This window comes from Giraffa tippelskirchi, chromosome 2, assembly GCF_054371585.1.
Source record: "Giraffa tippelskirchi isolate mGirTip1 chromosome 2, T2T-mGirTip1v1.2.pri, whole genome shotgun sequence".
In the NCBI taxonomy this organism is placed as follows: domain Eukaryota; kingdom Metazoa; phylum Chordata; class Mammalia; order Artiodactyla; family Giraffidae; genus Giraffa; species Giraffa tippelskirchi.
Genome location: NC_137276.1, coordinates 37,590,536 through 37,614,320, shown reverse-complemented (window position 1 = coordinate 37,614,320; position 23,785 = coordinate 37,590,536). Strand labels below are relative to the sequence as shown.

The window sequence follows — 23,785 nt, the reverse complement described above, 5'->3', positions numbered from 1 at the left end:
TCTCTCCTTGTCTACAATGTAGTATCTAAGTACATATTCTCATCGCAATAGGACTGGGCCATCTGGCCTACCTGCTTTCCTTGCCTCACAGCTAGCGTCAGTGCAGACTGGCCCTTAGGCACTCTCTACAAGTGTCTGTAGAGATGCAGATAATCCTGGTGATTTAGGGTGTCATGTTGGCCCTAAATCTCCTAAAGTAGTCAAAAAGAGTTCCAGAAATAAATATCTCAGAAAGTAAAAGAGATAGAATCTTATTCATCACTCCAGCTACACCCACAACATCAATAATGATCTACAGTAGATGACTCATGTTTTATCTCCAGTCCAGACTACTCCTTGAGCATCTGACATATGTAGTCAACTGTAACTCTCATCTCCATATGATGTCAGATTGAATATACTCATCCAAATTCACAATCTTAGTCCCCACAGATTCAGTCTTCTCTCAGAATTCCTTAAAACAGTAAGTGTACCTATTATCCACCTAGCTATTTAGGGGAGAGATTTAGATCTCATCTATACACACTTCTCTACTTCAGCCTCTCTATATAATTTATCATCAGGTCCAATTGCTTTGGCCTCCTAATTACCTCACAAATTCATCCCTTTCTTTCTGTCTTCATTGCCACCTCCTACTCCAAGTCATCATTTTCCCCCATCTGAACTTCTTCAAACCAAACAGGCATCTGATTTACCTGTGTCTACTCTGGCCTTCTAATCCCTTCTTTCCACTTCAGCCAGAGAGATAAGTACCAATCAGCACACACACACACACACACACACACACACACTCCCTTAAAACTCTAGCTGGCCTCCTATTAATCTAAGGCAAAGACAAAAATATGTAACATGCCTCTCAGAATCCTTCATCTTCCAGTCCCCGCTTCCCTCTGCAGCCTCCCCTCACACATTCCCCGTTCACCCTGGTTCTGGTGTCACTGAGTTAAACCTCTCATCTGAAAGGCTTGCTCTCAACATGGGGTCTTTATGTAGGCTATTCCCTCTATACTGAAGGCTCCTCTCCCCACTTAACCCTCCTTTGCCTGGCTAACAGAACTCATCCTTAAGACCTCACCTTTTCATGGTTTCCTCAGGGAGCCCTTTTTAACCTTCCTGACAATGTAAAATCTCCTATTCATATGTACTTCTCAGTGGTAAATTTATATGTATGTATAAGATGGCTCAGTGGTAAAGAATCTTCTTGTCAATGCAGGATCCGCAGGAGACACAGGTTTGATCCCTGGATGGGGAAGATCCCTTGGAGGAGGATATTATACCCCACTCCAGTATTTTGCTGAGATAATATTATGGACAGAGGAGCCTGGTGGGCTATAGTCCAGGGGGTTGCAAAGAGTTGGACATGACTGAGCATGCACACACACACATATGATTTTAGATTAATATATATCTCTCTCATTAGACTGGAAGCTTCATGAAAGGAGAAACTACATCTGTTTTTGCTCACCATTTTCTCCTTAGCAATCAAAATGATGCATGGCACCTAGAATGAGTGAATTACTAATCATTGTATACATAACTGAATGAATAAAATTCAACCAGAAACTGATGATTATATTTTTTAAAATTCAGTTATTGATATTTGTGGCACTGATTCTCAATAGGAGAAATGTTTTCAGATCAGAGAATAAATGCAGTCTACACCACCTGTTAGCCAGGTAATCTTTGGAAAATCATTTAACTAGCAGTATCATTATCATAATAATAACTGTTTTCAATCACAGGGCTATAGATAAACTGTCAATTGCTATATGAATGTGAGACATTATAATTCTATTAGCAAAGTTTAAAAGTGTTTTATGCAAAAGCCACCAAAAATTGCATAAGAACGCGTAATCAATGTTGATAAAAGCCTAATGATTTCCTCCTAAAGGGTTCAATTTACTTTTGTTAATATGGATCCTTAATCAAATGATACACTAAAATAGTATGAAATATTCTTTAGGTACCCAGTATCTTGCAAAAAGTAGCTCTTTATTTCCTATCTTGTAATCATGATTATAGTTAAGTGGGTGATATCAGTCCTTTCCCTATAGATAAGAAAACTTAGCTTTAAGAGAGTAAGTACCTTGTTCAAGGTCACAGCTAGTAAGAGATGAAGGAGCATTCCAACACCTGGCTTCTGTGACTTCAAAATATATCTATGCTTTTGGAAGTCTGGATAAATTTAAAGGAGAAATTTTATCAAACAAAAGCAGCATTTTACTTTTGTATAGGGGATCATTATTGAAACCTGAATTAGTAACTTAGGAAATGACCTGCAAGAAATATTTCAAACACCAAAGGAAAAAGTATAGAGACTTAGAGCCTATATCCAGGAGACCTAATATATGAATAGCAGATATTTTAGCATGATAAAGGGATATAGATGAGTGGGGATAAAGGGGTATAGTAGATGATCTGCTACTACCAGCAGATGAGGTAGTATTTCGTTAAAGCAGAAAATGTTTCTGACATAATGAACAACTTGGGTCTGTAGATTAAAAAAGCTGTCTGATTTCAAGGCCAGGAATGGGGGGCGGAGGGGGGAGATACTGAGGCATGCCATAATAAAATCTTTGATCTCTTTAGGATAAAGAGAAAATCCTTACAAGCTACGAAGCAAACAACAACAACTACCTACACAGGAAGAAAAAACTCAGACTAACATTTACAACATTGGAAGTTAACACTAGAATCAAATCTACGGCTAAGAGCAGACTGAAACCTAATTCTATGCCCTAGAAGGGTAAATTCCTAGAAGGAAAACTCTAATAGATACTTACATTGTAATAGCAACATCTAGGCATTTGTCTTAGGGAAAAAAATGAAAACATCCCAAAAGTTTAGTGGTAGCAAGAGGGGAAAGAAAGGTGAGAGAAGTGAAAGTATTTTATTGGTCTCGTCCTGTGGGGCAGGGAGAACTGGAAACATCAGACAGTAAGTGTACCCCAAGTCAGGGAAATAGTTGGGTTTATTCGTCTGGTGGAAGATGACCATTTAACAAGGGGAAAGAAAAAGAATGAATATCAACTTAAACCAGCTAGGTTAAGAGAAAGGAAACAGAAGAAACAAGAAAAGGAGTAGGCTCCCGGGTATGCCACATGGGGAGGGTCATGGGAGGGGGCTTCAGGATGGGTTGCATACAGGTATACCTGTGGCCAGTTCATGTTGATGTATGCAAAAAACCATCACAATATTGTAAAGTAATTATCCTCCAATTAAAATAAATTAATTAATTTTTAAAAATAAAAAAAGAAAAGGAGTAATGAAATGCAAAGATTGAAGAAATAAAGTCATTATATTGAATGTGAGTAGACTGAAATCTCCTACTAAAATATAAAGATTGTTGGATTAGGTTGTATACATTTTGCTATTTGCAAACTTGTATCTAAGTTGACATGATAAAGATGGAAAATAAAAGGATCAGCAAGGAGATATCAGATAAATGCAAAAAAGAAAACAGATTTGGCAACATTAATATCATATAAGGTGGAATTTAAGGTTAAAACATATAGGATTGAAAGCACCATTGCTGCTGCTGCTGCTAAGTCGCTTCAGTCATGTCCGACTCTGTGCAACCCCATAAACGGCAGCCCACCAGGCTTCTCTATCGCTGGGATTCTCTAGGCAAGAATACTGGAGTGGGTTGCCATTTCCTTCTCCAGTGCACGCTAAGTCGCTTCAGTCGTGTCCGACTCTGTGCGACCCTACTATGGACAGCAGCCCACCAGGCTCCTCTGTCCACAGGATTCTCTAGGCAAGAATACTAAGTGGGTTGCCATTCCCTTCTCCGAAAGCATCATTATGTGGTGGTAAAAAACTTAATTGAGGAATTTAGTGCTCCAGGAGTTGGTGATGGACATGGAAGCCTTGTATGCTGCAGTCCATGGGTCACAAAGAGACACGACTGAGCGACTGAACTGAACTGAACTGATATGTACCAAAAAATGGCAGCTAAATATGTGGATCAAAAACTATTAGATACACAAGGAAAACTTGAAAAATGCCATTGAAATAGGGGATTTCAATACAATTCTTTCAGAACCTAGTGGTCAAAAATAAGTTAAGGTTATAGAAGAATTTAATAATACAGTAAATAAGCTTGATTTAATAGCTAATTAAATCAATAGATGAACTAGTGTATACTAGTTTTTGGAAGCCAATTGTGAGTATCTCATCCCATCTCCATATTCAGTGTTGTCACATTAGTAACTAGAAATAGGTCACGACAGGCATATATACACCATGGAAAACAGAAATGCTATAATTGCTACAAATCATATCTAGAGATTTGGCTATTAAACGTTTATCAGCACACCACTGAGTCTCTACATGAACATTTACTTTCAAATAGAGAATACAATTTTTCTTGTATATCCACTGAACATTTTGAAAAGGTAATCATGTACTCAACTCAAAAACTTGACTGATTCTAAAAGTAAAGATTTTTACAAACTATATCTTTTGATCATATATTAATGAAACTTGAAATAAGTGACAAGAATTACCACTGAAAAAAATTTAGAAACACATTTCTAATAAGTCTTCGATCAAAAAAGTACAATGAAAGGGAAATCAGAATGACTTAGAAAGCAAAAAGAGAAACTTTTTTTTTTCAGAAATCTATGGGATAAAGGGAAAACTCTATTTCACAGAAATATTATACCTTGAAATACCTTTATTATTAAAGAAGAATGGGCAAGGAAGAATAGTGCAAAGGGGCTAAGTACTAATCTTAAAAAGTTGGGGGATAAAGAACCATAAAATGAACCAAGAAGCAATGAAGAGAGAATAAAGATAAAAACTGATACTAATGAAATAGAAAACAAAGAATAGAAAGGCTTAAAAACAGACAAAGAAATCCATGAACTGGTTCTTTGGAAGAAAAAAAAATAGATAATTTTTTAATCAGTCACTTGAATAAGAAAAAATGAGAGCAAAAATAGAGCAACATTAGAGTTGAGAAAAGAAATATAACCACAGATGTAAGAGAATTTAAAAGAATTATAAGAGAATATATCACATACATATTTTTAAGATGCATTCAAAACAGATTTGAAAATGTTTTTCCTGAAAACACAAATTCCTTAAACTGACCTAAGAAGAAATGGAAAACTCAAACATTCCAATCATCATAAAATTGGAAAGGTGATTAAAAGCCCACCTTCAAAAAGGCATCAATACCAGATGGGTTCATAGCCATGTTCGGCTATCTTTGAAAGAATAGACAAATATTTAATCTATTCCATTCCTGGGAGGAAGGTGAAAATTTCTTCAGTTGAATTTTAGAAGATAAAATCATTGTAATACCAAATCTGATAAAAGTACTAACCAAAAAAGAAGAAGAAAAAGAGGAGGAGGAGGAGGAAGGGTTTCACTCCTCTATGTTGCTGTTTCAAATAACTGCATGATTAAAATTTTTGATTGTTTACTTTCTCTAAGCTTCCTCTAATCCCACTGCTGCATACCTAAGAAACCAGAAGTCAGTAAGACTACTGAAGAGCCTTCATTTTAAAGCAGCATTTCCCACTCTCACCCCACTCCTGCCCACCAAACAGCATCACTCACTTGACCATGGCAATTGAATAAAAGTAGTTCACTGAACACATTCAGATAGGTGCTTTATATATCTATGATTGAATGAACGTACTTAGAAAAAAAGAAAAAAAGTCCCTCTGATGTGTCAAATGATGTTAGAAATGTTCATCATATTTTACCTTCAGTTCAGTTCAGTTCAGTCGCCCAGTCGTGTCCAACTTTTTGGGACCCCATGGACTGCAGCACACCAGGCTTCTCTGTCCATCACCAACTCCCAGAGTTTGCTCAAACTCATTTCCGTTGAGTTGGTGATGCCATCCAACCATCTCATCCTCTGTCGTCCCCTTCTCCTCCTTCAATCTTCCCCAACATCAGGACCTTTTCCAATGAATCAGTCCTCGGCATCAGGCGGCCAAAGTATTGGAGTTTCAGCTTCAGCATCAGTCCTTCCAATGAATATTCAGGACTGATTTCCTTTAGGATTGGCTGATTTGATTTCCTTGTAGTTCAAGGGACTCTCAACAGTCTTCTCCAACACCACAGTTAAAAGCATCAGTTCTTCGGCACTCAGTTTCTTTGTAGTCCAACTCTCACATCCACACATGACTACTGGAAAAACCAAGGCAAAGTGGAAGCGAATCAAGATAAATTGGAAGTGGTCAAACAGGAGATGATAAGAGTAAGCATTGACATTTTAGGAATCAGTGAACTAAAATGGACTGCAAATTTAATTCAGATGACCATTTTATCTACTACCATGGGCAAGAATCCCTTAGAAAAAATGGAGTAGCCCTCATAGTCAACAAAAGAGTCTGAAATGCAGTTCTTGGATGCAATCTCAAAAACGACATAATGATCTCTGTTCATTTCCAAGGCAAACCATTCAGTGTCACGGTAATAAAAGTCTATGCCCCAACCGGTAATGCTGAAGAAGCCTAAGTTAAATGGTTCTATGAAGACCTACAAGACCTTCTAAGATGTCCTTTTCATTATAGATGACTGGAATGCAAAAATAGGAAGAGATACCAGGAGTAATAGAAAAATTTGGCCTTGGAGTACAGAATGAAGCAGGGAAAAGGCTAGTAGAGTTTTGCCAAGAGAATGTACTGGTCATAAGAAACACTCTCTTCCAACAACACAAGAGGAGACTCTACACATGGACATCACCAGATGACCAATACTGAAATCAGATTGATTATATTCTTTGCAGCCAAAGATAGAGAAGCTCTATACAGTCAGCAAAAACAAGACCAGGAGCTGACTGTGGCTCAGATCATGAACTCCTTATTGAAAAATTCAGACTTAAATTGGAGAAAACAGGGGAAACCACTAGATCATTCATGTATGACCTAAATCAAATCCCTTATGATTATACAGTGGAAGTGACAAATAGATTCAAGGGATTAGATCTGACAGACAGAGTGCCTGAAGAACTATGGACAGAGGTTCATGACGTTGTACAGGAGGCAGTGATCAAGACCATCCACAAGAAAAAGAAATATTTTACCTTATGAAGTAACAAAGATGTTAGAGATAAATCATCTTAATTTATTAAGATCAAAATTATATGTTTCATCTTATATTTTTGGTATAAATTTGGGTAAAAATATTTTACTACAAGATTTTTTTATTCTTTATCAGAAAACCTCTAACTATTAAGTATATTTCTGATTCTGGTATAATACCTAGATTATTCTTTTATTTATTTTCACTGTGGCATTACTTAAAAATCTCAGTTCACAAAAGTCCATGGAATAAAAGTTAGAAACCACAGGTTCTATGTCTTGAGATATCTGGATATTCTTAAATTGGAATAATCCAAAAAGTATTTATTGTTTCATCATCACAACCAACTCTTTCTTAAAGAAATTTAGGGCTTTAATTGTTCATCTTCAATTTTGTAATAGTCCTTTTTTTGTTGTTTAAACTAAGATACAGCTCTGAAAACCAAATAAGTATGTGGTTTTTATTAAAATACTTTAAGCAATACCTAGATTAATGATAGACTAATTAGTTTATTAAAATTATTGAACTAACAATTAACATTCAATAGCAAGTGAGGCAGTGGTAAAGAATCTGCCTGCCAATGCAGGAGTTGTAGGAGACTTGGGTTCAATTCTTGGGTCAGGAAGACGCCCTGGAGAAAGAAATGGCAACCCACTCCAGCATTCTTGCCTGGAAAATTCCATGAACAGAAGAGCCTGGTGGGCTACACATTCCTTGAGGGTCACAAAGAGTCACAACTGAGCATGCATGCCCTCTTCCTAGCACAATAATATTCATCACCCTCAACCACCCTCTTGAAATCAAGAGAGACCTATAAGTAGGGATTAGAGAGAAAATGAGCAAGTTTGGAGCCACTCTTTGGCAGTTCCCACATTACAGCAGAATCAAGCCCTGCTGTAATCAGGTGAATCAGAATCAAGGTGACAGGACAGAACCTACCACAGTAAAAGTAATTCTTTCTAAAGATCAATATATCTGCTCTATATCCTTTTCTAAGTTTGACCTCTCCTATTAATATGAATTTAACCCAATTCTTTGTAAAATAGCATCTAGGTTATTTCATAGTAAAGATACATTTGCCTCTGCCTTCCTCATACAGCGTGCATGCATGCTAAGTCATTTCAGTCATGTCCAACTCTTTGCAACCCTATGGACTATACTGCACCAGGCTCCTCTCTCCATGGGATTCTCCAAGCAAGAATACTGGAGTGGGTTGCCATGCCCTTCTCCAGGGGATCTTCCTGACCTAGGGATCGAACCCACATCTTCCATGGCTCCTGTATTGCAGGAGAATTTTTTACCACTGAATCACTTGGGAAGTCCTTCCTCATATCAGTAAGCAATAAATAAGAAAACATTGAAATCACTCTCTTCTAGTCCCCAAATTTCCCCTGTGTCCACCAAAAGGACACAGATAGACAATTCAATCCATCCTGACACAACACATCATTGTTAATAATGCATACCCAGCTTTCCCCAGTAGAGTATAAATTTACATTAGAGTGTAAATTCTGTGAAGTCAGAATCCTTGTCTATTCAGAAACCCAATGCCATCACATCCTGAGCTTTACAGAGTTTCTGGAACATAATAGGAACTCAGTATATGTGAAACAAGAAGAGGGGAGGTGTTGGGGGGGCAAGAGGAAGAAAGGAAAGAAGCAAGTCAGGAGACAAGCAGGTATATAATAATAAATGATGGCTTATTATTCAAAAAGTGGTTGTATTATTGCTGTCACTGCACATATTATGAAGGGGGTTGTAAGTCTGTTTGCCTGCATTTACAAAGACTTCATTAGCCCTTTAGACATTTTTTGCTGGGCCTTAGCCACAACATAACCCTATTTGCAGGCTAACATCTCTGAAAGAAAGGTATTGTGGTTTCTGTTTATTTCTTAACTAAGTCTAGGGTACCCACATTTTAGAAAGATGACCAAAAAAAAAAAAGGTTTCTCTGAAGCTATCTGAACCAAGAACAGCAAGTTCTGTTTTTATGTGGGAATGGATTTTCCATTAAAGGGAAAAGGCACTATTTCACACAGTTCGGCAAAACAGTATTTTTTAATTTATATGTTTAAATTTAGAGCACTGAAAGTCCAATTTAAGAGTGTTTTCTGACCATGGAAACATCTTCACTCAGTTGTGAAGAAGGCCAATTTTCATCGACTTCATACTTTCACTCTCAGTAGTGTGTCCTTATGAGCTAGGAAAACAAACAAGGCCATTCTATTAGCCTTTAAAGTTTCTCTCACAGTCCAAATAATCATTTTAAGAGTATTATTCTATTTTAGCACATTTTCAGAAAGGTTATCATACTCAAAAAATAAGGCTATTTGTCAACCTCCTCTTTCCTTTGTAGCAAGAGGAATTTCCCTCTGCCTTTGCTCACCAGAAACCCTTTCTCATTGTGTGAAGTCATTTTAAACTGAAGGGAGTAATTCTCTATCTCTGTTAATTTTAACCAGGAATGGAATCTGTAGCACTTTTCCATCACTTATCCATATCAGATATCACATACCAATTATGGAAAATTCAAGTCTGGATTTGATCACACAATTCATATCAACATAGGCTTTCAGGCAGTCACCTGCAATTAATTAGACTGCTTATGTGAGTCTAAAGTGGTTTTGTCATTGCTGGTCTAGCAATGACCACCTGAAACAGTGAGGTCAATTAGACTTCTTAAGATTCACTTCAGTTCTATTAATCATTCTTATCTACAAATCATTTTATCCCAAGGATCAGGGAGAGACTACTCAAGCAATCTTTCATACTCTAGAATAATAAAATATCATATTCTTTGTGCTGATATCAACAGTCAAGTTAGGAACTAGTGAGCAGGTACAAGTTTAAGTAATAGATGTTGTATGTCCTGGGAAAGACATGTAACCCCATTTATATTCTGTAAAATTGTAACCAAACTCCATATTCTGAATTATATTATCCTTCCCCAACCCAGCCTTTCAGAGATCACAATTGCAAGTTCTGTTTAGAGCTTGCATGCATGCTAAGTTGCTTCAGTTGTGTTCAATTCTTTGCCACCCTATGGACCATAGCCCGCCAGGTTTCTCTCTCCATGGGATTCTCCAGGCAAGAATACTAGACTGGGTTACCATGCCCTCCTCCAGGGGATCTTCCTGACCCAGGGACAGAACCTGCGTCTGTAACGTCTCCTTCATTTGTAGGTGGGGTCTTTACCAGCAGAGCCGCCTGGGAAGCCCAGAGCTTGTGTAAATACAAGAAAAACTAAGTCACAAGAGGTTGGTAAGATGTATGTTATTAGAAATGTGAGTAAAGTTGGTCTGGGTCAAAGGGGAATGCAAAGGAGATCTTAAGGGAAAAAAGAGATAGTATGCACCTAGCCCTTCCATCCAGGTTGATGGAGCATGGGACAAGGAAAGAACAAATGCTGCTGAAGGATGGAAGATCCAGGGTGGGAACACTTGAAATTGAAGAGAGGATGAGAAAGAAAGCAAAACTCTACTTCTACATCTTGGTTCTAGCTATTTAGGAGCTATTTTATTCCCACTGGTGAGTGGAATGACGGACAGTAACATACACAACCAATGATACCTGTAACCAGCTGGGTATCAGCCTTTGGAATCTTCAGGTACTTGGCTAGTTCTATTAGACACAAGTTGGGGTGATAGAATAAAGTGAGTCACCTCAAGTACCAATACCCCAAACTAAGAAAAGACACTCCAATACCAAGAAAAATCTCAAGTCAATCTTAGCTACAAAATATTTGAATCTGTAACTCTAGAACTATACCCACTGTATCTTTTCTAGTTTCCCCCTTCCCATCACGTCATATTATGTATTAGAGGTGATAAAAATCCTGCCATGAGATGAATGTTGCTGTGCTCCTTGACCCTCTTGTTATAGAGAAGAGGGGCACAGATATTGCATGAAGCCCTGTTTCTCCCTCCAGGACAGGCTCATGACTCACAGCCTACCTACCAGATTAATATGATGGTATATGAAGATTCAAAATCTCACCCATATTTTTCTGTTTTGCCAAATATACAACAAAATAAATAAAATAAATGGATGTGCTCAGTGTTCCTCTCCCCAGTGCCAAAAGCTCTCTTCCTTTTGGGAGGGCAGCTTTAAGAGTGGGACACTGCCTTGGCTTCCTTTCACATCTCTCCGATCTCTCATCAGAGCAGCAGAAATCTAGAAACTGTTACCAGTTTTACCCAGGTCCAACTAGACTGTAGGAAAGAAGAACAGAACAGCTGAACCCAATAATCTACAACACTCAGAGTTCTCCTGAGAAGCAGAATCATTTATATATATATACATATACATACATATATGAGGGGAGGGCCTTTCCAGGTGATGCTACTAGTAAAGAACCCACTTGCCAATGCAGGAGACATAAGAGATGTGGGCTTGATTTCTGGGTCGGGAAGATCCCTTGGAGGAGGGCATGGCAACCCACTCCAGCATTCTTACCTGGAGAATCCCCATGGACAGAAGAACCTTGTGGGCTACAGTCCATAGGGTCACAGAGTCGGACATGACTGAAGTGACTTAGCACACATGCACATACTGTGTGTGTGTGTGTGTGTGTGTGTGTGTGTGTGTGTATCCATATACATGGAGAGATATAGACAAATATAGGAGATATACACACACAAAAACATATGTATCCTATATGTGGTATACACCTATATATGGTATGTTGCTGCTGCTGCTAAGTCGCTTCAGTTGTGCCTGACTCTGTGTAACCCCATAGACGGCAGCCCACCAGGCTCTGCTGTCCCTGGGATTTACCAGGCAAGAACACTGGAGTGGGTTGCCATTTCCTTCTCCAAAGCATGAAAGTGAAAAGTGAAAGTGAAGTCACTCAGTCGTGTCCAACTCTTCGAGACCCCATGGACTGCAGCCTACCAGGCTCCTCCATTCATGGGATTTTCCAGGCAAGAGTACTGGAGTGGGTTGCCATTGCCTTCTCTGTATATATGGTATATATGGTTCCAAATTGGGAAAGGAGTACATCAAGGCTGTATAGTCACTCTGCTTATTTAACTTATATGCAGAGTGCTAGTGCTAAGTTGCTTCAGTTGTCTCCGACTCTGTGCGACCCCATAGATGGCAACCCACCAGGCTCCCCGGTCGCTGGGATTCTCCAGGCAAGAACACTGTAGTGGGTTGCCATTTTCTTCTCCCATGCATGAAAGTGAAAAGGGAAAGTCAAGTTGCTCAGTCATGTCTGACTCTTAGCGACCCCATGGACTGCAGACCACCAGGCTCCTCTGTCCATGGGATTCTCCAGGCAAAAGTACTGGAGTGGGGTGCCATTGCCTTCTCCGTATATGCAGAGTACATCATGTGAAATGCCAGGCTGGATGAAGCAAAAGCTGGAATCAAGATGCTGGGAAAAAATATGAATAACCTCAGATACATAGAGGACACTACCCTTATGGCAGAAAGTGAAGAAGAACTAAAGAACCTCTTGATGAAAGTGAAAGAGGAGAGTCAAAGAGTTGGCTTAAAACTCAACATTCAGAAAACTAAGATCATGGCATCTGGTCTCATCACTTCATGGCAAATAGATTGGGAAACAATGGAAACAGTGACAGACTTCATTTTTTGGGCTCCAAAATCACTGCAGATGGTGACTGCAGCCATGAAATTAAAAGATGTTTGCTCCTTGGAAGAAAAGCTATGACCAACCTAGACAGCATATTAAAAAGCAGAGACATTACTTTGACAACAAAGGTCCGCCTAGTCAAAGCTATGGTTTTTCCAGTAGTCATGTATGGATGTGAGAGTTGGACTATAAAGAAAGCTGAGCACCAAAGAATTGATGCTTTTGAACTGTGGTGCTGGAGAAGACTCTTGACATGCCCTTGGACTGACTGCAAGGAGATCCAACCAGTCAATCCTAAAGGAAATCAGTCCTGAATATTCATTGGAAGGACTGATGCTGAAGCTGAAACTCCAATACTCTGGTTACCTAATGAGAAGAACTGACTCATTGGAAAGGATCCTGATGCTGGGAAAGACTGAAGGCAGAAGGAGAAGAGGAGGACAGAGGATAAGATGGTTGGATGACATCTTATTTGGTTGGACCTTCTAGAATTTAATTATTTATAATTATTTATAAATCATTTCACCAGATTAATAAATATACAATTTTTCTTGTTTTAAAATAAATTCAAGAAATGTCAAAACAGTTGTTTCATAGTCCTTTTAGGAGCACATGAGAAAATTATGTCACAAGTAAGCTTTAGTGTTGTTTAATAAAAAAGCTCTAAAATATTGCAGGGTTCTTCATTATGCATACATGAATAAATTGGTAGGATGCTTTTGAAAGCATTCTAAGGTCAGATATCCAATGCCATATCAGCACAGAAGTACCTGACATGAACTGAAGCAACACAGGCAAAATCAACACATATATAATATCTACTACACCAGAAACTTGAGGAGTTTTTTCCCCTTTCACATGAAAGAGAAATTCAACTTTTTTCAGGAGTTTACATTCTCTGGGATTGCTTTGATTTCAGAAAGATCAAGAAAAAAAGTCAAAGTACTTTACTATTGCCAAAAATTCAACAATAAGTAGAGAAAATGTGGAACTTATTTATTCTATGACACCACAGATTCAACATCCTACTGTTCTAAAAGCCCCTTTCATTTTTGTTACCGAACACTGTCACATACCTGCTATGTGCTAAGCCCTCTCTTATGTGCTAGCAATACAGAGATTCCAGCATCATAGCAGGGATCCTGAGAAGGAATTGCTTGTGTTTATAAAAGAACTGTGAAGCAGAGAGATAACATTTGTTTCTCTGCATAAAGGCATAAATATTGCCTAAATGGCTACCACCACCTGCCAGATAGGTGAATCCGCCAAGCTGAGACAAAGTTTGTGTGTTCAGGAATATCCCTCTTTGAAGTATGCCTACCTCCTGACTTACCATCCACATTCCCAAATGCATTGTTTTTCTCTCTCCTTGTCCCTTAGAGTTTCTCCAAAACCTAGCACAGATTATCATTTACTTTCATTCATCTGTTTCTTGTTTACCATGGTGTCCCCTTCTTCTGGCACAGGGCCTAGAAAAGGGCAAGAGAGTCAGTTGTTTGTTGAGTGAATGAATGAATGGCATTTCACAATTACATATACTCTAAAGCCTGACCCGAGTCAAGGGTATGAATAAAACTATCCTACACCCTGACCAGAGAGACATCCCCAGCCATGGGCTGTCTGTTTCACTAGCCCCATCTTTGAAACATGCCATGCCAAGAATAGCAGGGAACCTTTCTTAACCTGAGAGAATTAAGCTCTGTTGACCTATGGCATCCACTGTATGTCATAAATTAATGTCTTTCTCATGCACCTAGAGTGTTCTCTATTATCCTCAGGAAATCTGAGAAACTTATCACTCAATTCCTTTTCTGTGTTCAGCTGAGGAAGGCTGAATGGAGGTACCCTCCCCCATGGCTCAGTGGCAAGGCTTCCAGAATGTATAAGTGCAATTACACTGACCAACTATGGATAACTACTCTTCAGTGTTGGCTATTTCCCTACATTTCCCTCCATCCTGTTTAACCCTGATCATTTTAATTCTGCAGTGGCGGCAGGAACATTCAACTCCGTCGTTTTAATGGATCACTATGAGGTAACACCTCTTCTCTCCTAAGTCAAAGACCCCTTTGTCAACAATTCTACTGCATCATTACGGGGTCTTGGGCAGAAATTCCATGCTTCCAGTCCCTTTTCAGAGTAGCCATGTTCTTCATGCAGTTTCTGATATTTCTGAGTTAATCACAGAGGACAGTCAATGTCAAGAATTTAAGAAAATGAGGGAGGTGGGGTGAGCCTAGAACCCCTCTATCAAGTCTTTCACATTGTATGCAGCCATAGGACTTAATTCGGGTTCAGCCAGAATACCAGGTGGAGGAGGGAGCAGGCAGTACCAAGTGTTCCCCATGCAAGGGCCTCCTGCTGGCCAGCTGAGTCACCATCTTATTTTCCTTTCATCATTCTCCTAAGAAAAACAGAACTCCCTCTCCCTATGTTATGCTACTCTCAGTAGGAGCCCAAACCTCCAAGCAGCTGGGACAAGAAGGTGAAAACAAGGATGCTTGATCACTTTAAGGAAGCCTTGAAATAAGCAGAAAAGAGCCTACTTCCTTCTGCTTCCATTAAATAAAAAATGGCTCAGCAGTTTGCTTATCAGAATACAACTTGGCTATTTTCTCAGCTATTTTACCATTTTCATCTTTCAACCATTCTTTTAAGACAGAAGTAACAGGAACAGTGCAACTTATGTGTCTCTCCAGGAACAATAAGTAGAGAATTATTATAGATACAGGAGAGGTACACTTTTCATGTATCCCCAGTGGTGTTACTGAATTTCTAACGTTTAGATCCTCGTTTAAAATCCCAAGTAGTAGACATAAATAACAGTCTAGAGTGGTTTTTTAATGCCATGCCAAATACTTGTGGCACTATGTGATGCTGATAAATAAAACAATCATTTGGTTAGAGTTTTCTTTCTGTGTCAGAGATGTTTACCATTGCTTAATAGGTTTAAAAATAAAGAACAGTCCTACATAGATTCGGAGAAGGCAATGGCACCCCACTCCAGTACTCTTGCCTGGAACATCCCATGGACGGAGGAGCCTGGTAAGCTACAGTCTGTGGGGTCGCTAAGAGTCGGACACGACTGAGTGACTTCACTTTCACTTTTCCCTTTCATGCACTGGAGAAGGCAATGGCAACCCACTCCAGTATTCTTGCCTGGAGAATCCTGTGGACAGGGGAGCCTGGTGGGCTGCTGTCTGTGGGGTCGCACAGAGTCGGACACGACTGAAGCGACTTAGCAGCAGCCGCAGCAGCAGCTACATAGATTGCTCTGTTCCTCTCAAAAACCTAGTCTGTTGTGGGTACGTAGACCAGACCAAGTAGGTCGCCATTTGGCATGGGTAATGGGGGAAAATGAAATCATGTATACTTCCACACTACTTAATGATTTTTCTCTTCAGAGGAACTATTAGAAAAACAATGTATTTGATCATCTAAGCGGTACTTATTAAACATAATGTATAATATATAATAGCAATAAAAGCAAAGACTATGGGTGAGCAGGCACTATTCTAAGTATTTATCATGTATCAATTTATTTAATACTCACAAGACCCCCACTCCATGCAACAGAAACTACTATTAATGTCACTTTACATATTAGGACACTAAGGCACTGAGCAGCAAAGCAGCTTATCTAAGGTCACATGACAAGTAGGTACAGTCATCCCTCAGTATCTGTCAGGGATTAGTTCCAGGGCCCTCATGGATACCCAAATCCACAGATGCTCAAGTTTCTGATATAAAATGGCAAAGCACAATCCATCCTCCCTCCTTATCTGCAGAACCAGTGGATAAGGACATTCTGCAGGTAAAAACGACCGACCGTGTTTTGAAACGATATTGAAACAAGGATAGGTGAAGAATAGCACCCCTCACTACTAAATTTTCTTTCTATCAGCACTTAATTAAACCTTGGCTTAGGAAAATTTTCTCAAAAAAAAGAAAAAAATTCCATGCCTGAGGCCAGGGCTTCCCTCCCATTTGCAGTTTGTGTGTTTTGACAGATTGCATCCGCCTGCTGACAAAGTTCAACTGAGGCTGTGAGTGAAAGTCATTCAGTCATGTCTTTGAGACCCCATGGACTATAGCCCCTCAGGTTCCTCTGTCCATGGGATTCTCCAGGCAAGAATACTGGAGTGGGTTGCCATTCCCTTCTCCAGGGGATCTTACTGACTCAGGGAGTGAACCTGGGTCTCTTGTATTGCAGGCTGAGTCTTTACCATCTGAGCCACCATCTGAAGCCCTCAGCTGAAGCTAGTTCTCACTAAATATTCACACTATGCTTAAAGAAAACTGCTATCTTTGCCTGTGAGTTGTGCTACCTGTGGTGGTTCTATATTCTTTCTTCAGCAGAAACAGAAAAATTGAGACTTTTTAAATCCCCAAGAGTTTCCTGCAAACAGTTATCCTAGCCATTACCGTGTCCCAACCCAAAAACTTATTGAGGAACCAAGTTGCTGGTTCATTCAAATAGTCCTCTTCCCAGTGCTCAGGAGTTGCCTCGTACCACATGACTTCTCTGGCTTACTTGTGCTCAGCAAAAATGGTTCCTTACTGGGGCCTCGCTTCTGGAACATTTAAAAGCACAATTTAGAAAGAGCAGTAGCTTTAAATACAGTTACATACTGCTTCCTTCACTAGGTGCAAAGGTCTTATGAATTTTAAGTGAGTCTTTTACCTAAACCAGTTATACAGACCACATTTTAAATCCTAGCTAAAATTCTAGCTAACAAATGGCCTCAGGTTCTAATACGTACAACAAAGAAAATTTATAGCACTTTAGCTTGTATTTTAGTTCCTACTTTCCTCCCCAAATACCGAGGCTAATTGATTGAAGGATTCTAGATACCCAAGTTTTTAAAACAACGCCCCATTTAGAATTGGAAACAAAGCAACACACTCTTTCTTTCCCTTCCCCCATGCCCATCTGCCCCTTGACCCTAGAGATGGAAGCATCTCACAGATGATGTCCTGTGGTTTATGGAAGTGAAAGGATCAGAGAAGTCTCAGACTAGTCCTAAGTATATGACTTGTTGGAGAGACCCACAGGTATTTGTCTAGCAGGACACAGTAAGAAGTTCCACAACACAATAAACCTCATAATCAATAATAGTTAGCTTTGGATACTCACTGTATGCCAGGCACCTTTCTAAATGCCTTACATGTTTTAACGCATTTAGTCTTCACAGGGAATGAGATAAGTACTCTTCTTATCATTCACATTTTACAGAGAAGATCATTGAAGAAGGGAGAGGATAAGTAACTTGCCAAGGTCACATAGCTTCTTAGAGGGGGAGCCAAACATCTGGATCCAGGCACTCCTTCCCAAGTAGCACTAGTGGTAAAGATGCAGGAGATGTAAGAGATGCAGGTTCAATCCCTGGGTTGGGAAGATCCCCTTGAGGAGGGCATAGCAACCCACTCCATTATTCTTGCCTGGAGAATCCCATGGACAGAGGAGCCTGGCAGGCTATGCTCCATAGAGTCACAGAGTTGGACACGACAGAAGCAACTTAGCACAGCCACTATATCTCAGCCTCCTCTCAGAGTGTAAGTTTTGCACTGAATGCCCTCCTTTTCCAGGCCTCAGAGACCAAGAAAGAAACAGTCAGCTACTTACTTGCCTGGAGGGCTGTGGGAAGGGTAGATTTCAGAAAGTTCAGTTCTGGGGGCTCTTGTTTGGTTTTGTTTTAGGAGAGGATCATTGTTACTGTTACTGAAAAAAGACTCCTAATAAAAATTAGCATAATGTTTGTCTAGCAGAGAACCTTTGGACACATTTATCTGACTTTCAAGGGTAGAAATAAACAAGAGTTGGGGCCTGCATTTGCACTTATAGTTCTGGCACTTTAAGAATTCAATGAATACCAAAAGCATCAACACAAGTCACAAATGATACAAGCAAAGCAGTGTACCTGGAAGGTGGGTGATTTCTAAGCCTGCTTTATCCCACTACATCCAACCAATATGGATTTGTTGATAGAAACATGTCAGTTTCAACCTTTTCAGTATTCCTGACATTTACTTAGATCGGAGCAATGGAGAAGAAATATCACTGTAATCTACAAAAACAATCAAATCATTGCAGTACCATCTCCACTGCAAAGTTTCAACAGGCAAATTCCATTCCTCCTTGGAAATCCAGCACAATCCTGGAACTTTCAGAGCCTAAAATATAAATCAGAGTATAATGAGTGTCTATTTATCTTGCTCACAAAAGTGTTGCAGGTGCCTAGCAGATAGTAGGCACTGAATACACTGACTGAACATTGATGAATGAATGAGTTGGGACAAGAGACCCCTGTGAGTCTGGTTCCATTCCTGCTTTGAGAGAACCAGGTAAGACTCCTATTCCAATTTATTCTAGAACTGCAGCAGGATATGCAACCTGAAACATAGCAGGCAAGGAAAATCTTTGCTTAAACATACCTCTAAGACTATTTCAGCAGCCACAAGCCTTGTTGACTATAGACCAGTATTTGACCAGAGGTTAAAAGTAAAGGCCTCTGCCTACCCACAACATTTACTGCAAACCTACTTGCAAAGTAATTTAGTGTAATTGGTCTTGAGGATCAGGCTTAAATTCAAATCTAAACACCACTATTTATGAGCTAAATTTTGAAAGTCTCTTAACTTGTTCTCTCATCTTTAAAAATCAAGATAATAATTCATACCAGTAGAACTATACAAAAAAGACCTTAATGGCCCAGATAACCACAATAGTGTGATCACTCACCTAGATCCAGACACCCTGGAGAGTGGGCCTTAGGAAGCATCACTACAAACAAAGCTAGTGAAAGTGATAGAATTCCAGCTGACCTATTTCAAATCCTAAAAGATGATGCTGTGAAAGTGCTGTACTCAAAATGCCAGCAATTTGGAAAACTTAACAGTGCCCACAGGACTGGAAAAGGTCAGCTTTCATTCCAATCCCAAAGAAGGGAAATGCCAAAGAATGTTCAAAATACTGCACAATTACACTCATTTCACACGCTAGCAAAGTAATGCTCAAAATCCTTCAAGCTAGGCTTCAACAGTATGTGAACCAAAAACTTCCAGATGTACAAACTGGAGTTAGAAAAGGCAGAGGAATCAGAGATCAAATTGCCAACATCCGTTGGATCATAGAAAAAGCTAGAGATTTCCAGAAAAAACTCTACTTCTGCTTCACTGACTACACACAGCCTTTGACTGTGTAGAGCACAAAAAACTGTAGAAAATACTTAAAGAGATGGGAATACCAGACCACTTTACCTGCCTTTTGAGAAATGTGTATGCAGGTCAAGAAGCAACAGTTAGAACCAGACATGGAGCAACAAATTGAGGTTCAAAACTGGGGAAGTATTTCAAGGCTGTGTATTATCACCCTGCTTATTTAACTCATATGCAGAGTACATCATGTGAAATGCCGGCTGGATGAAGCACAAGCTGGAATCAAGATTGCCAGGAGAAATATCAATAACCTCAGATATGCAGGTGACACCACCCTTATGGCAGAAGGAGAAGAGGAATTAAAGAGCCTCTTGATGAAGGTGAAAGAGGAGAGTGAAAAAGTTGGCTTAAAACTCAACATTCAAAAAACTAAGATCATGGCATTTAGTCCTATCATTTTATGGCAAATAGATGGGGAAACAATGGAAACAGTGACAGACTTTATTTTCTTGGGCTCCAAAATCACCGTGGACAGTGACTGCAGCCATGAAATTATAAGATGCTTGCCCCTTGGAAGAAAAACAATGACAAAACTAGACAGTGTATTAAACAACAGAGACATTACTTTGCCTACAAAGGTATGTATAGTAAAAGTTATGGTTTTTCCAGTAGTCATGTATGGATGTGAGAGTTGGACAAGAAAAAAGGCTGAGTGCCAAAGAATTGATGCCTTTGAACTGGGGTGCTGGAAAAGACTCTTGAGAGTCCCTTGGACTGCAAGGAGAGCAAACCAGTCAATCCTAAAGGAAATCAATCCTGAATATCATTGGAAGGACTGATGCTGAAGCTGAAGCTCCAATACTTTGGCCACCTGATGCAAAGAAAACTGACTCATTAGAAAAGACCCTGATGCTGGGAAAGATTGAGGGCAGGAGGAAAAGGGGATGACAGAGGATGAGATGGTGGGTTGGCATCACCAACCAAAAGACATGAATTTGAGCAAACTCCAGGAGATGGTGAAAGACAGGGAAGCCTGGTGTGCTGCAGTCCATGGGGTCGCAAAGAGTTGAGCAACTGAACGTCATCAACAACAATTCATACCAGAGTTGTTGTAAGAGTTAGAAAACACTTTTGACCAAACAAATACCTTTTTAAAATCCTCACTTTTATCACCAAGAGCTCAAGGATTAGGTAACTGCCAATTTGTCTTTCAAATAGTTTGCGTATGTCCCCCACATGTCATTGAATCTCTCAGAAGAATTGTGATATCTTCCCGCAACGTGCCAAGGGAACCTTGGCCAGAGCGGGGCTCATCACCAAGGTATTGGGAGGTCAGTTGTGTTATGCTCATAATGAGATTATATTTCACTAAATGAAAGGATTTATGTAGTTTCCAGAAATACTTAGCTTGCTTCTAGGCTGGAGTCCTCTTTGATGTTACTCTCAGACCTCCTTCCCAAATAACTTTAAAGAAAGAACCTTCAACTATCTCATATTCTGAAGATTCCAATCTAACATGTTGTCCTGATAATATATGGAGCAGCCTCTTAGATTACCCTCATCCCCATCAGGAATTTTGTTTCCTGTATTGAGAATATGACTTATTCACAGAAAATAGTTGTGCTTATTTGATGATATGGGCCATAAAATATAAAAAACATGTCTTTCCTATCAAACCATTTAATAAGCATACAGTGATGATTGCTATCACTAGCAATCCTAAAAGAAGCAGACTCTTGGAATCAAGGAGGAAAGGAAAATAAATGAAGCTCCTGGTTTAAAACTCATATAATGTACCAGAAGCTAGTATATTTAACTACCATCACTCACTGAGTTTCCCCTGTGTCAGGCTCTCTGCTAAGCATGTTTATGCCCATATTCTCTCATTTAATCATCACACCTATTCTTTGATGTTGGTAAAAACAAATCCTATTTTCCAACTGGGAAAACTGCAGAGCAAAGCTAACTTGCCCAAGGTTCCTTAACGAAGAAGTGGCGAGTTCAGAACTTAAACCCTGAAATCTAGATTTGAAGTCTAAGATTTCTCATGATACCATTTCGTGTTTCCTACTATTGAATTCAGCAGATGGTAAAATCTTTACTCTTATAACTGGAGTAAGTAGGGGTGTAGGATCTCATTTTCTGGCTAATATACAGCAACAGACATTATCATACAGGAGGATAACTTCATGATCTATTTATAACACAAAATGAAGAGGCAAATAGTCTGTCAAATGAAGAAAAAGCTAGATCTTAATCTCTCTAGAGATCAACTGGTTCCAACAGAACTCTAAACTTCTGGAGTCTCCACTTATAATGGTTTTTTTGTGTTTGTATCACGGTCCAGTTTTACATCAACTGCTTACACATAGTAAGTTTTCCTCGCTCAACAATTTCTCCTAACTCTTGACTTTTCCTCCAAAACCTTTTCTGTTTACAGGCATACCTTATTTTGTTGCATTTCACTTTACTGTACTTCACAGATATTGCATTTTTTACACAATGAAGGTTTGTGGCAGCCCTGCATTGAGCAAGTCCATCAGCTCCATTTTTCCAACATGACCTGCTCACATTTTGGTAATTCTCACAATATTTCAAAACATCCACTAGCAAAAAGATGATGATTCACTGAAGACTTAGATAATAGGTAGCATTTTTTAGCAATAAAAGATTTTTAATTAAGGTAGACACATTTTTTTTTTTTTGGACACAATGCTATTTCACAGGTAATAGACTACAGTATGGCTTCCCAGGTGGTGCTAGTGGTAAAGAACCCTTCTGCTAATGAAGGAGTCGTAAGAGACACGGGTTCAATCCCTGGGTCGGGAAGATCCCCTGGAGGAGGAAATGGCAACCCACTCCAGTATTCTTGCCTGGAGAATTCCATGGACAGAGAAGCCTGGTGAACTACAGTCCATGGGGTCACAAAGAGTCGGGCAAAACTAAAGCGACTTAGCATGCATGCAAACTACAGTATAGCATGAACATAATTTTATACGTACTGGGAAACCAAAAAATTCATGTGACTTGCTTTATTGCAATGTTTGCTTTATTGTGGTAGACTGAAACCAAACCTGCAGTATTTCTGGGATCTGCCTGTGTTTTCATAAATAGGTTTCATAATCAGAAACACAAAGAGGATCGTGGCAATGCTGATTCCACCCTCCAGGGCTAGTTTCTGAAGGACCGCTTCAGACCTTTCACTTGCTTTTCAGACAAGAGTGGAAATAATTGGGCTGCACTAGGTCTATTTTTATGAAATTATTCTGAAGAACACTCGTTAAGTTGGGAAGATTCTACCTTACCCATCTCTATGGGTATGCTAAATGAAGATAGCGGTTTGTGAAAAAGCAGTCATGAGCTTTTAAAATCACCACCTTTCATACAATAGTTGATTTCTTACATGTTTCAGTGGGCCTGGTCTCAAAGCCCAAACCTAAAAGAAAAGCAGCCATTGGTAGCTCAACTTTAATAACAATTCTCTACAGTGTCAGAACTATATGACATGCTCAAAAAAATCCTTATAAATATACAAATTCACATCATAAAAGCAATGTCGATTATTAAACTATGGGGTTATCTGTCCACTAGGGTGACATTTGTCTTTATGATGAGTCTTTAAAATGCAGTCCAGAGTGTGAGGTGGACTCGTGCAACATATGATTCTGCACCAGGGCTCTTTTGTATCCTGAGATTTGCAGAGTCATCTCAGCGGCTCTCACAGATGCAACTGGTTTAGGGCAACTAGAAGGGTTTCCACACCAAAGAGCTTAGCTCAAATCCCAGATCTGCTGGTAGACTTCACTTCATTTCAATATATTTCCTCATCTCCAAAATGTGTGGGTTGGACAAGATGATTTCTAAGGTACTCCAGAAGCCTCAAGCTCTAAGGCTTCTTCTTCTACCCCACCCCACTCCCCATCCCATACACACATCACTTCTTCCCTTCCTATTGCAAACACTGCTGGAAATGGGGGTAACTACTTG

At 39.5% G+C, this 23,785-nt stretch overlaps 1 protein-coding gene across 2 annotated transcripts in view; it reads right to left on the bottom strand.

Moving 5' to 3' along the window:
* The window catches only part of HTR7 (5-hydroxytryptamine receptor 7), a 202,589-nt gene that overhangs the window by 23,211 nt on the left and 155,593 nt on the right, over positions 1–23,785 (bottom strand). Inside the window, exons 7-8 of one of the 2 annotated variants that reach the window (XR_014072805.1) lie at positions 17,778–17,981; positions 13,974–14,109 (exon numbers count right to left, since the gene is read on the bottom strand). The exons of the other annotated variant lie outside the window; for it this stretch is intronic. The gene's annotated coding sequence lies outside the window, so the exon portion shown is untranslated. The remainder of the gene's footprint in view (positions 1–13,973; positions 14,110–17,777; positions 17,982–23,785) is intronic. 2 annotated transcript variants of the gene reach the window in all.